Source organism: Sapajus apella, unplaced genomic scaffold (genome assembly GCF_009761245.1).
Source record: "Sapajus apella isolate SASKATOON/1434 unplaced genomic scaffold, GSC_monkey_1.0 scaffold251, whole genome shotgun sequence".
NCBI classification, from domain to species: Eukaryota; Metazoa; Chordata; class Mammalia; order Primates; family Cebidae; genus Sapajus; species Sapajus apella.
In genome coordinates, this window is record NW_022437191.1 from 1 (window position 1) to 11,799 (window position 11,799).

An 11,799-nucleotide genomic window follows, 5' to 3' on the forward strand; every position below is an offset into this window, starting at 1 on the left:
TTTAGATGCCTGAGAACTTGTAATCAAATGAGTAGAAATGTTGAAATTGTGCTTTACCAGCTATGTATCTCTTAATCCAATCAAGCAGATATCTAAAATTAACCATGAGAACATGTATGCATGATTAATGGCTAAAATTTTAAGATGAAAACTATGAGATCTCTATTTTTGTTTTATGCCTATTAATGTATGTTATGTATATGTGATATTTTCTTAACTCCAGATAGCAATGCAAAATTCATTGATAATATCCTCTAAAAGTGCTCTATTCTAACTTAGCTTGAAAAAAAAATAAGACTTTCTAAATAAATATTCCCCAAACTCCTAGAAATGTAGGAACTGATACAAATGTTTTTCAAGTTAACACAATTTAGATAAAACACAGTTAAATAAGATTGATTTAATACTTTTGGTGTAATAAAACAACTATGTCTTCAGAGCTATCACTATTGAATATAAAACAAACATAAATTTCTATTCTGCTTGAGTTCTAGTCAAATAAGCTAATATTATACTTGCTAGATACTTAAAATCTTAAAGCTTATATATTTGATTCTAATTAAGTTATTTTTATAAAAAACATTATTTCAACAATAATTTTTTACAGTAAATCTGCCTAATAATAGTTTCCAAAATACTTTTGGTAATTTTTAACCTTAAAGTTAAGCTAACTAAAAGATTTGCATTAAATATCTAGATCATTTATAAATAAGATACAATACTAAAACATTAATTACTGAACATAACTAATTCAACTTTATATACTTTTGGCCCCTATTTTTATGGAGAGATTAAAGATATTTTGGCCTGCTAATAATTTTTTTTTTTTTTTGTCTACAACACTGAGAAATTGTACTATGAGGAAACAAATCCCTTTAGATGTTGGGAGATAGTATACTCATACATTTTCTAATCTACTATAGAATGTCAATATATGACAATTTAAAATGGTCTATTTCCTAGTTTACTCTGGAAAATAAAGATTACTAAGTATTAAAAATATAATCAATATATATAAATAAAATTACTAGAAATAATAGGATAACTAGGAACAACTCTGCAAAGTATGCAAGAAAACTGGGGCAAGTTTTGCAAATAAAGCAGGTTGTATTTTTTATAAGAAAAACTATACAAAATATACAAATAAAAAGAGAGACCTAACCTTCCCTGGGTTATATTTATATGGGTAAAATGTTATGTTTTCATAAATCATATAAAATTCCTGGAAATTGGTCAATGTCCTCCTTATCCATGCTATGTGCTGGTATAGTGTTATGAGTCATAATTTCAATTATTATTTTAAATGTTGTATGTCACAGACAAAATTGAATATCCTTGTCAGTTGTGGTATAATGAATTCTCATCAGATCTTTCCTCACAGACATTTCATGCTTTTTGCCATTTAGATATTATCTAGCCCTGATGCCTTCCTGAAAGCTCCTGCAATCAGCTACAGGTCCAACCCAGGACTCCCTCTGAGACTCACAGAAAACACTATGGCAGGTACTCTGGTTACAGGCTTCTGATGATATTGCTCAAATAACTCTAAGACCATACACTTGACTCAGTGAAGCTCTCCAGAAGTCTGGTTGAGAAATTGATGGGTTCATGACACTGCTAACCCAAGATTCAGCAAGACTGGAATTGATTACATGGCACTGAACGAACTGACAAAAATTGATTATAATTTTATAGCTTTTTTTGAGCATTGCTGATTCTTTAATGTTATAGTTTCTGGATTTAAGAAATCTCTTAAGCTAACTATAACTCACAACAATTTAGTAGATTACACTTTTGTAAGTAGAAATGAAGGATTTATCTTTTTTCCCCTACTGATTTCTCCAGAATTTTGAAATTCTTACTGAATACTCTTATTTTCATGACAACATAGTTGTTAGCAGAAGTCCAATAAGAATCTGTTCACCTTAGAACAGGACATAATTGGAAACTTTGTTTATATTACCAAGGGTTTTACTGGAATATCATATTTAGGAATAGTGTACCTAAGATCAGTTATGACCAGCAATTTTAAGGAACTAAGGTTGACTTTTATGGAGCCCATCCTTACAAAGCACTCTGAGAAAAGCCAGCCTGATACCTAGATTACAGGGTTCACAGCCTTACAGATTAGTAAGGAAGGTCATTTTCTTGTAGACCCAGGCTTTGGGGATAGTTTGGGGGCCTCAAGAAAAGAGGAATTTACCCAAAGCCATAAGGACTGCAGCTGAAATATGATAGTATGTTCTGGGCTTGGCTTTTAGCCTCAATAAGGCCTTTAAAAGTCCAATCTGAGATTCTGTATGAAAACTTCCAGCAAAGAAGCTTGAAAGCACCTATGTGGTCAGCCTCTTGTTCTTGCTGCTCTTATATAATCAGGCAAAATCTAGCAAAACTAGACTTCTTTTTAAAACAAGAATAATCTGAGTTTGATTATCTGTGATCAAAAATGATGGTTACTATGGAGAGAAATTTTATATTTCAATGAAAAACTATAACCCAGGAGTTCAAGACCAGCCTGGGCAACATGGAGAAACCCCATATCTACTAAAAATACAAAAATTAGCTGGGCATGATGGTATGTGCCTGTGGTCCCAGCTAATCAGGAGGCTGAGGAGGGAGGCTTGCTTGTACCCAGGAGATAGAGGTGAAGTGAGCAGAGCTTGCACCACTGCATTCCAGCCTCGGTGATAGAGCCAGACCCTGTCTGAAAAAAAATTTTTAATAAGAAAACTATACCCCTTGAGAGTTATCAGATTCTAGTCTTGTTTCTTGTCCTTGGGCTATTTTTACTCCTTTGTAAACTGGATCCTGCCATCTGGTGAATTTTGTCCCATGATGACACTTATGAAACAAGAAGCCAAGTATTTTCTCCCCTACTATTGTATCTATTGTCACTTAATTTGAAGGCCTCCAACCCTGGAACAATGTTAGAAGAGGAAGGTTTTGCTCCCCAGAATGCATAACCAAGTTGTGATACATTCATGCAATGCAATACTATTTAGCCATAGAAAGGAACAAGCTATCAACTCACACAAAGACATGAGTGAATCTTTCATGCACATTGCCAAGTGGAAGAAGACAGTCTCAGGAGAATCCACACAGTGTGACCTCATTTAATGAGATTCTGGAGAAGGGAAACTACACAGATGGGAAGGCTTTGGCTGCATGGGGTGGGGGTTTGAAGCATTCCATATGATACTTTAACAGTGGATACCTGCCACTATGCATTTGTCAAAACATGCAGAATTTTACAGCTAAATGGGTAAATCAAACTCTATTCTAATTAAATAATATTATTCAGGATGTGGAGTATCCCAGCACAGAATACTTAGTGTTAAAAATAATTTAACTATGCTACAAATTACTATGGTTTGGATGTGGTTTGTCCCTGCAAAAACTCATGTTGAAATTTGACCTCCAATGTGACAGTGTGGGGAGGTGGGGCCTAGTGGAAGGTGTTTGGATTATGGAGATCGATCCCTCATGAATAGATTAATGCCCTCCCATGGGAGTGAGTTCTGTCTGCTCTCACAGGAATGGATTAATTCCTGCAAGAGTACATAGACAAAGAGTCTGGCTTCTCTCTTGCTTTTCCTCTTGCTGTGATCTCTGGTCCACCCCTTGCTCCCCTTCCACTTTCCACCATGAGGTGAAAAAGACTGAGGCCCCACCAGATGCAACTGCCCAATCTCAGACATTGCAGTCACCAGTATTGTGAGCCAAATGAATCTTTTTTACTTACAAATTACCAGCCTCAGACATTCTGTTACGGAAACACAAAGTGGACTAAGACACAAATGTGGGAAAAACTCACTGAAGGTGTGGGGAAAATCATGCTGACCTAAGTCCCTTCGATAACGAATAGAATCTGTGGGCTGAAGGCAAATGAACTATACTTCATCATTGGATTCCATTTTATAAAGTTCTTTCCAACAGGGGTAATTGTGAACAATTGTAAAACCACAGTATCTGTATCTGGAATCAAACAATGAGTTACATAAGTCATAGATGGTAGGAACCAGGTCTCTCACTGTTGAAGTGGGAGGTTACAAGTTAGCAAGGGAAGAAGGGTAGAAAGATTCATGTGACAGTAGACCACAGGTGAAGACACCAATGTAAACTTATGTTTAGTTTAATACAGATACATACAGTTCCACATTGGAACCTTTGTAATTGGGTGTGTACAGGTAGATGACATACATACACATACTTCCTAGCATTGCGAATGAGGGACAAGACAAAATGTGCTCATTTGGCAGCCAGATATAAGTTTTCCTACCATTCTGAAAGGAATCAGGCTCTTTGAAGAAATGTCTGATACTAGAACTGGGAAAGTAAATATATGAGCCAGGATAATCTTGAAGTGTCAGAAAGTGAGTAAGTATTAAAAAAAATTGAAATATGTCAAAGAAAAATTGGAGCCAATAAAAAGAGCTACTGATGACCAACACAGGAATGAATTGTGCAACACAGTGCTGTAGTGTTTCATACCAACTAAAGCTTCAAGGAATTATCTAGGTGTCTGTATTTGTACATGTAGGTGAATAAGCAAATGGAGTTGAATAGAAATCTCCTTTGGAGTTCCAAATAATTGATGTAGACACTCAGCCATCAAGAAGGAGGAGCTAACTCCTCACTCGGTGAGTATGGGTTTTACATATGTGCAAATTGATTTATCATATTTTTTTCTTGTACTGTGGTTGTGTCCTGGGTTCCACCTCTAAAATGCCTTAGACCAGGGAAAAAAAAGGAAACTTACAGACTCTGTTTCAATTCATGGCTAAATATTTTTAAAAGAGTGACTTTGTAAAAATATGTTCCAATGGCAAATTGATTCATTGTGACTGGGTCACTTATTCCAAATACTTCTTGTCTTTATTTTGTTCCAGTGCCTACTTTTTAGCCATAATACACCAGAATCAAGTATTGGCCACCGGGAAAAAATATTCAAAGAAAGAAAGAATGTGAGCCGAACCCACGGCCATCATGATTCAATGTTTCACCACAACACTTTCTAAAACAGAAGAGTTTAAAAGGATATTCAATCTCCTCAATGAGGCTTTGCAGAAAATAAGGAAACTAGAGAAACAAAAATGGCAGGACATTCTATGGGTGATTTTAGATGTTTCTATGTTTTATGGGGAAAAATCACTTTACCTTTTAAAGAATCACAAAGAATTATTGGAAACCCAAACTCTGGAATGTTTCCAAATTTATTTGAACTTCTATATAATTATGTCTATATAGCTAGTCATGAAGGTGATGATTTTTTTTAAAAAAACTGTGCCTTATTTGTGTAATAAAATACACAATGAATAATTAACATTCAGAGGAAAACATGTCATACCTTGTGAAAGGAAAATAAATCTTGGGGACCCAAAATCATGAAGCTAAAGGGAAAAGTCAAGCTGGGAACTGCTTAGGGCAAACCTGCCTCTCATTCTATCCAAAGTCACCCATCTGCTCACTGAGATAAATGCATATCTAATTGCCTCAAGTGGAAAGGGTATTGGCAACTCAAAAGAATGAAACCATTCATCTTTATCTACCTATGATCCGGAAGCCCCTGTCTGGCCTTCTCTTCCAGTTGTCTCACCTTTCAAGACTGACTGAATGTACATCTTACACATAATGATTGATGTCTCATGTCTCCCTGAAATGTATAAAACCAAGCTGTGCTCCTACCACCTGGGGCACATGTTGTCGGGACCACATGAGAATGCATCACAGGTGTGGGTATCCTCAAACTTGGCAAAATAAACTCCCTAAAACATCTGAGACCTGTCTCAGATTTTCGGGGTTCATACATGTAATGTAGGATGTTAATGTTTGTAAAACAGACACTATCCTATCTACTATTACCACGATATTGCCAATTAACCTCAGACTTTCTCCACAAAATAAAAAATGTTGATGAGGTACAAATAATATATTTAAACTTAAATAATGTTGCAAGTTTTTATATGCCTACTTTTCATTTTTAATACTGTTTTGACTACTTTAACGCTGTAAGAAAAATGAGTAATTAAAACATGAATAGAAGTGTTTACGAGGGGTGTACATGTTTCCTCCAGCCTCAGGCTTGGGGTGACTTGAAGGACACCTGCCCATCCCTAGCTTTCATCCCAGCTGTCCTGGTGGTGGCTCTAAGCATGTCTCCTTTCTCTATATGAAAATCAAACTCCAGAAACAAACCCAAATCTTACAATATGTTATGACATGCAATGATGATGAGCAGCCAAAGCCTCAAGCAAAGCCTGCTTCTGAAAACAAGACTTGTAGAATATAATGTGTGGAAGTAAAGCCAGTGTCAGAGTTTCTTCCTCTGTACATGGGGAGCAGACAGGAAGCTTTTGCCTCACCTTCCTCACGTGGCCTGTAGCCACGTCTCCCCAGGTCAGACTTGAGGAGAATGAAACTCTGGTCTTCACTGTGGACACGCTACCAGATGCTCCAAAGCCATGGCCTCTCCCTGGGTGGGTCCTGAGAACAAAGCTCTGGTTCTAACCCTAACCATGTCCCTAGACTTTGACTCTGACCCAAATCCTGATCCATACCCTGGCCCCTCATTCTGACCCTTTGACCCTCACTTTTATCTTGACCCTGACCATGACCCCACCTCTAACCATACTTCAGCCCTGACCCTGACCCAGACCCCAATTCTAACCCTAATATTATCACTACAGTCTATCTCTAATCTTACCCTCTAGTGCTAAACAGCTGTACCCAAAAGCACTTTTGGATTATTTAACTTCTTTTCCTTGAATTCTCTAAGGACATCCTAAAGGAGATGTCATTATATATTCTGCAGTCCCTCTGAGTGGTACGGCTTCAGATAAGAAGTTCTAATACTTTGCAAGACAGAAGAAGTGTAAAGGGCAGCAGCACTGGGTTGTCAGGAATGCATGCTGGCATTCACGATAGTCATTGGCGCTGTTCTCCACATATTTTCAGTTCATTTTTTATGAACGCATTCTGACTGTTCCATCCCACTTTTTTTTTTTTTTTTTTTTGCCATTGGAGGTGAGAAGAAATAATATGTGACTTTTTCAGGAGAACTCTTCAAGAAACAGTTCTATCCAGCATGCTTTTGTCTTTTCTATAGCAATGGGGATCTTATTGATGGTACCTCCTTCAGCCTCGATTCCTGTGTTAGGATGACACAGCACAGAGCTATCTTTCACCTGACACATGATGAGATGCAAATAAATGAGGAAGAAGATTTTTGGGCCACTGAAACTTGGAGGTTGTTTGTCCCCATGGTTTAACCTAGCCCCCACTGACTGATGCAGGGCTGAAGAATGAGTCAGAACTGGGTCTGGACATGTGAAGTGCACTCCTCCAGGCTGAGTAAAATTCAAGTCTCGTTGCAAAGGTAACAGTGAGCACGATGTGTTATTAGGGTGAGTGTGGGATACATAAGGTATGTCAAGTGAGAATAATGAGAAACTCAACTTTAAGAGACAGCGCTACATTGGACTGTGGAGAGATTCCAATGTCCTACTTAGCATTTGAGACTGTGACGGCTGAACAAACTCACTAAGAACCCTAAATGAAGGCTTGGGATAAATATCTGAGGGTGTCTAATATCCCAATTTTTCATCCTAGAATGGGCAGAGTCCTTCACCCCATTCTAGGGAGACTTCCAAAGGAAAAAAGACCTGCCATTGAGAGACGTTCCTGCACTTCTGAGCTTCGGCTAACACTCCTCACCTTTCATTCTGTCCTCAGGGTTTTGGGGAAACACCTTTAACTCTCTATGACTTGCAGATTATCAAGTGGCCCTTATAATTCCCTCCAGAGATAGAAAAGACTAATGATGAGGGAGTCTGAGCTCACAGCAGCAAGCGGGCATGTGTGCTCAGCAGCCACATGGCTTATTTGCAGGAGATTCCTACATACGATGTTCTGCAACATTGGTTAACACAACGGGACTCTCTCCCGACTCAGAAGGTTTAATTGCTCACCTACTTCTTTTTCTGCCCTCTTGGGCTCCTAAAATGAAAAGAACACTGGGATGATAAAGTGAGCCAAAGGGGTGCCAACCATATCACAGGAAAATAAAGATCCCTAAAAAATCCCTGGCCTTAGATGGCAGCCTTGGCTGGGTAAGTCTGAATGTGCTGACAGAGGACATGGGAGCATGAGGGTGGTCAAAATGTTCGCATTAAAGAACTTCCACACAGACCACAAGAAAAGAGGGAGGAATGGAGATGGCAGCACGAGTCCCTACAATAAAAGCAGATGTTTTGAGATCAGTTATATTCATTCCGACAACAATTAGAGACAGAAACCAAAGTTTAGCCTGAGGCGACAATTAATTGTATAATAAGCCAGAGGCACATGTGGCGTAGACAGATTTAAACATTTCTCCCTTATATTAATATAAATACTAAAATAATATCATATAAACACTTGGGTCTACAGTAGTATTTAAAGGAGATCTCACAAACAGGTTTGGCTTTTGAAGGTTAGAACTGATGGTCTAGATAATTCATTTTGTTTCAGAGAAAGAAAGAGAAGAATTTCTCAGGTCCCTTCAGGAATCTGTCTGGCTTTGCCTCATCTTGTATGTTTGAACTATGCATACGGCAGAAGAAGACAGAATTTCACAGATTTAAGGTGTGAAAAGTCGCTGGATGCTTTAAGAAGCCTGGGATTCTTCTGCTGGAAAAATAAGTTCGTGGAGACAAAATGAGTTGGAGAAGGTTGTTGTTGAAGTGAAGCAGAATTGCTTTTACTAATCTGCTTATTACCCTCACCCTCACCCCACCCTACCCCCACCTTCACCTCTACCCTAAACCCAACCCCCAACCCTAACCCTAACCCCTTACCCTAACCCAATCCCAACCCCTAACCCTATCCCTACCCCAATCCCTAATCCTACCCTCTAGCCCTGACCCTTGACCCTTGACCCTTGACCTCAACCCCCAAACCTCGACATCAACCCTATCCTTAACCGCAACCCTACCCCTACCGCTAACCTCAACCCTTTACATCTGGCCAGATTCTCCAGCAGAAGCAGGGACCCTTGGCTCCCAGCTGTGCACCACTGCATCTGGCACAGGACTCCATAGCAGTCCCCAAATAGGCACCTGAATGCCCACTGTGCCAGCCATGCTGTGAAAGCCCAAGGTGTATTCTCAGCTCCAGAACCAGGGCCCAGCGCCTGCCTCAGGCTGCTCAGGGCTGAAGTGAGCGGGGACACCCAAGGTCTTCATAAGACCAAGGCTCTCTCGTCCTCCTGTTAGAGAGCGAGACGCAGACCCAGCAGCACCGCACACCCCCTCCTTCCCTCTGCGGCAGCTCGGCAACCTTCCAAGTCAGGGGCCCTTCCCTGATGACACTCCAAGCACAAAGCACTGGACTTTCACACACTGAGGCTGCATATATTATTCTGTGTAGATGCCCACCTAGGCGGCTGGGAGAAAGGGTGGTAGAGGGTCCCTCATGTTGCCCTGTGGTATGCATGCTCTGGTTTATACGACTGCAAGCCATTTAGGAGAAACTCAAGCTGAAACACTACTGTTTTCAACTTTTTGTGGGTAGAGGATTTACAATGTACGCTCCCAAACAAGCTAGCCACAGAGCACGCCGACTACTTCCCCTCTTAAGTCGCTCTCAGGGCCTCCGCATCAGTCCTAGAATTGGAAGATTGGTGGAGAAGAACTGGGATGTTGAGGGGGTACTGGATACTTGCTGGACACTAGCCTCCCCTCACCTAAGCTTACAGACAGCCCCAATCCCGCCTGACCAAATCAGACATTGTAATGCACATGGTTCTCGACAGCAGGACTTACAGATGCAAAAGTCTAAGGCAAATAATTGTCTCAACTCCTTGGTGTCTCAAGGAACTAAAATGCTGCCTAGCACAGGTGCACCATCAATCTTATCACTAAATAAGCCTCTATATTTTATTCATCTTTGATTGTGGAAATGATGTGATAAACACAGTGGACTAAACACCTTTGAGATCTCTTCACGGGATCCTACCTGGTGCACCCCCAGATCTGCCAACACACAGAAGGACAGAGTCCAGACAAAATTGTCTCTCAGCCTTAAAGTGGCCTGGCAGTCACAGGAACGGCCACATAGGGTTTGGCCTGTATGAGGAGTCAAGCTTTCAGCTTGAGGTGCCCACTGCACCCGCAAAACCAAGTTCTGCCTAACAAAGAAGAATAAGCCAGCCTACTCTCCCTAAAGAAAGATTCTCACTGGGGCGTGCAAACCTGGGGGGATAACTCGTCCCTCCTCAGGCCCGGTCCCAAGGTACAAGACCATTTGCACCAGCAGTGTGGGTCAGCAAGAGAGCAGACGCTAGAAGAGGGCAGGCCAGAAGACAAGGACCCCCTGAAGATCAAGAGAGAGGCCCTCTAGGTCCACGTAGCAGTTACGTCAGACTGGAATACTTCCCATTTACAGGAGACTAGAAAACCCCTGCCTCGCCCTCACTTGGGGCTGATGCCGTTTTAGGCCTCAGCTTGTCTGCACCCAGGTGCTGATTAAAACAGCATGTTGCTCCATACCGCCTCAAGTGGTTTGTTGGCGCTCTCAGGGTTTGAACGAATAATAGAGCCTTGTACCTAATATCTCAGGTGGTAATCCAAGAGCGATATCTGCTTGACACCCCTCCTCCTTCACCCTCCATATCCAAGTGATCACCGAGGATACAAGCCGGCCAGGCAAGGTAGCTCATGCCTGTAAGCCCAGTACGTTAGGAGGCGGAGGCGTGTGGATCACCTGAGGTCAGGAGTTCGAGACTGGTCTGGCCAACATTGGAAAACCCTGTCTCTACTAGAAATTCAAAAATTAGCCAGGCATGGTGGCAGACACCTGTAATCCCAGCTACTCAGGAGGCTGACGAAGAAGAATCACTTGAACCTCAGAGGCGTAAGAAGCAGTGAGCCGAGATCACTCCATTTCACTCCAGCCTGGGCAACAGAGCAAGACTCGGTCTCAAAGAAAAGAACAGAAAAAAGAAGAATTAATATAGTTTTGTCACCAGAAAAGAGGTCTTGTCCCAGACCCCAACAACAGTTTCTGGATCTCACATGAAATGGCATTTATGGCAAGTCGCACAGTCTAGTGACGTTAAGAGAGTTTATTAGCCCCTACTCAGTTACAGAGCAGGGAGTCCTCAGAAAGCAAGAGGAGGAACGCACTGTTTTAAATGAAAAAAAATTTTTTTGAGACAGAGTTTTACCCTTGTCACAATGACATGATCTTGACTCACTACAACCTTTGCTTCCTGGGTTTAAGGATTCTCCTGCCTCAACCTCGCAAGTAGCTGGGATTACATGTGTGCACCACCACGCCTGGATAATTTTTTTGTATTTCTTTTCCATTTTAATTTACTTTATTTTAAAATTTATTTAATTTTTTTGTTTTATTCAGTCCCCGTGGAGACTGCCAAAAATTGCTGATGCCAACTATATTTCCAATCGTCATGGCGCGGTATTGGGAAAAGTTTTCAATTAGCAACAATCGCGCCTCAGGTAAACCTCATTGACTGCAATACTGCCACTGTGCAAAGCTCTTTTTTTTGTATTTTTACTAGAGACTGGGTTTCACCATGTTGGCCATGCTCGTCTCCAACTCCTGGTCTCAAGTGATCCGTCCTCCTCGGCCTCCCAAAGCGATGGTATTACAGGAGTGAGCCACTGCACCCGGCCTTAATGTTTGTTTATTTAGGTTATTAAGAATAGTGTTGTCTCTTATAAAGGCCTGTCATCAGTTTGTGTCAGGCTATTAGTATTGTTACTTTTCTTTATTTATTTTTATTTATTTATTTATTTTTTT

At 40.6% G+C, this 11,799-nt stretch overlaps 1 non-coding gene across 1 annotated transcript; it reads right to left on the bottom strand.

Moving 5' to 3' along the window:
• Positions 1-11,394: 11,394 nt before the first annotated feature.
• On the bottom strand, positions 11,395-11,535 carry LOC116545223. The gene has a single exon (XR_004266249.1). It is a non-coding gene; the product is annotated as a U4 spliceosomal RNA (small nuclear RNA).
• Between the last annotated feature and the right edge of the window lie 264 nt (positions 11,536-11,799).